The sequence below is a fragment of the Antedon mediterranea genome, chromosome 8, assembly GCF_964355755.1.
Source record: "Antedon mediterranea chromosome 8, ecAntMedi1.1, whole genome shotgun sequence".
Taxonomy (NCBI): Eukaryota; Metazoa; Echinodermata; class Crinoidea; order Comatulida; family Antedonidae; genus Antedon; species Antedon mediterranea.
This window is the reverse complement of record NC_092677.1, coordinates 16,651,957-16,654,841: the sequence shown is the minus strand read 5'-3', so window position 1 is coordinate 16,654,841 and position 2,885 is coordinate 16,651,957. Positions and strand designations below refer to the sequence as shown.

The 2,885-nt window shown below is 29.3% G+C and overlaps 1 long non-coding RNA gene across 1 annotated transcript; it reads left to right on the top strand.

The window, feature by feature from the left end:
• Positions 1-227: 227 nt before the first annotated feature.
• Positions 228-2,474, top strand: LOC140057477 (uncharacterized). The gene is made up of 3 exons (XR_011846949.1): positions 228-299; positions 2,131-2,178; positions 2,444-2,474. It is a non-coding gene; the product is annotated as an uncharacterized lncRNA (long non-coding RNA).
• The last annotated feature ends 411 nt before the right edge of the window (positions 2,475-2,885 follow it).

Here is a 2,885-nt window from a genome sequence, read left to right as displayed (position 1 = left end):
TAGAAAATACAGAGAAAAGAACAAATTTCTATAATGTATTGATTAATTATAGTGTTAAAATATGTTATGATACTTTGATGTAGGCGTGAAAAAGTTACAATATAAACATTATTCACTTATAGAATGTCCAAATAACCAGTATATTATTTCAACAAATGGAACATTGACTTATTTTGGATTTGGCTTGGATAGTAGACTTGACCTCACAATTCTGAATCCTTCAAGTGGTGAGCCTAGTGAGTGCCATATCATCTTTGACAGCAATAAAGATTTTCAATTTGTTAATTTTGGAGTAATCGGTAAGAGATACAATTTTGTTTCTGCTTCTTTTTCCCAATATTATTTTTTTTATTCAAATGTTTTCCTACTACATTAATTTATCATACAAAGTCTAAACTACGGTGAGAAAATTAAATACTACAGATAGATATATTAATATTCTTGTTGTATGGTCAAATTCAGGGACGGATACAAGGGGACCTACGACCTACGACCTACAACCTACGACCTCCCTCCAGCAAGAAAAAAGATAGAAGAAACAGAAACACATTTTTTTATCTAGGCATCTGTTTATTTATACAATGAAGGAATCAATTTTTAAACTATTTTTAACTTGATTAATTTCTCCATGCTTCACATTTCAATACATTTTACAGTTTTATAAACATTATGAATATGTAGTGGTGTCTATATCGTAGGACGTGTCGTCGGTAGAAAATATTTTACAATGCCTTATATTTAAATATATAAATAGTTGATGTAATGTTTGTTAAGTATTCCATGAATAATCTATAGGAGAGGATTAGGAGAGAAATGAGAGAGAGTTAGAATGTTATTATTTCTAACTGCACGCATCCATCTTGAATCCAATATACAGTAGCGATCTGCATTCCCCACTTGGGCCTAGGTGGTTTGATCGTAATACAAATTGTTACTATTGCACGAATCCTTACAAAGTGTTACTATTGCATGAATCCTTACGAATTGTTACTATTGCACGAATTCATACACATGATTGTCACGTGATTGACGGAAGCAGCTCTTCGAATAAATATAAATATTTCGATTAATTAAAAAATACAATCTGAAAATAACAATTAGGTTTTTATGTCTTTTATCTTTAAATTAAGGCAAGAATTGTAATAAATTTAGGCCCTATAAAACAACAAAAAAAAACAACATAAATAAATCAACATTTAAAACAAGAAACCAAAACATCTCTTATAAAAGCTAATTTATATTGGGCCTATTGTTGTTTATACTGTAGTTTTATGATTTATTTTAGAATTCTCTTTAATGTTTAAAATTGGAAAATGTTACAATACCAATGATATTTTTTATTGTGGGGTACTAATGTTTCACTTCAGAGTATGGCACGTTGCCTCAAAGGTTTTTATTTATTGGTTACCACGTGAATTGCACAAATGTTATGTATTTTTGTTTCATGGACACATCAGTGCCTAGCCTACGATGTCAAGCTTTTACGAATTGTCATTTTGTGGTACATTTTTTGTCCCAGTTGAATGAAATTTTACTCAATTGCGTTCTTTTTTTAATTTACATTTTTATCCTTTTTTCAGTTGGTGTTTCCAATTTTTCAAATTTTAAAATGTTATGTTGTTTATTAAATTGACATTCTTCATGTTCTGTTGGTTTACAATCTTTGAAGCCGAAATACAAACAAATCATCTTAAATACAGTAAAGGTTTGTAGTATATGGCTTTTTGTCGAGTTAAGACTCAACGATAAATAGATAAATATGAATCTTTCCTACAGAAAAAAAAATAAAAAAAGAAATGAAAACCTTTCATCCTAGAACTATTATGATAACCGTTTTTGTCCAATCAAATGACGTTATGATTAGTAATAGCAATAATATCGTGACAAATATAACGATTTTATTGTTATTGATTATGACGTCATTTGATTTTTAGAAATATTACTATATTTTATCCAAGACAGCATTACTTGATTATCCTATAGAATAAAAACTTTTCTAATTTCTTTTTTTTTATGTAAAAAAATGTATGTTTATTTATCGTTATAAACGGTAATTTTTGGACGACGTGACAAATTTAATACCACAAAGTGTGATCATTTCTTCCTATCATTTTGTTTTCTACTTTGTAGGACCTAGCACAACAGTACGTATAAACAGAGAATCTACTACTACACAAGGTATGGGAATAAACCTATTTATACCGAGTGCTTGTGCTATGTTTTACACATCCGATAATACCTCCTGTCTCATTATGTAACAATCAGCTTGTTTTTTTTTGTATTTTAATCGTTCTGATGGTAACAGTACCGTTCGTTGTGCATTGGATTTATTTATTTTCTTTGTTTTATATAAGAAAAATGTATGTTTATTTATCGTTATGAACGGTAATTTTTGAACGACGTGACAAATTTAATATAATAATAATTGTTTTCTACTTTATAGGACCTAGCACTACAGCACGTATAACCAGAGAATCTACTACTTCACAAGGTATGGGAATAAACCTATTTATACCGAGTGCTGGTGCTATGTTTTACACATCCAATAATACCTCTTGTCTCATTATGTAGCAATCAGCTTGATTTTGTTTGTAATATAGGCTTATTACTTACCTTGGTCATTTATTTATTTTAATCTTACGGAGGGTAACAGTACCGTTCGTTGTGTATTGGATTTATTTTTTTTCTTTGTTTTATGTAAGAAAAATGTATGTTTATTTATCATTATAAACGGTAATTTTTGGACGACGTGACAAATTTAATACCACAAAGTGTGATAATTTCTTTCTATTATTTTGTTTTCTGCTGTATAGGATCTAGCACTACAGCACGTATAACCAGAGAATCTACCACTACACAAGGTATGGGAATAAACCTATTTATAC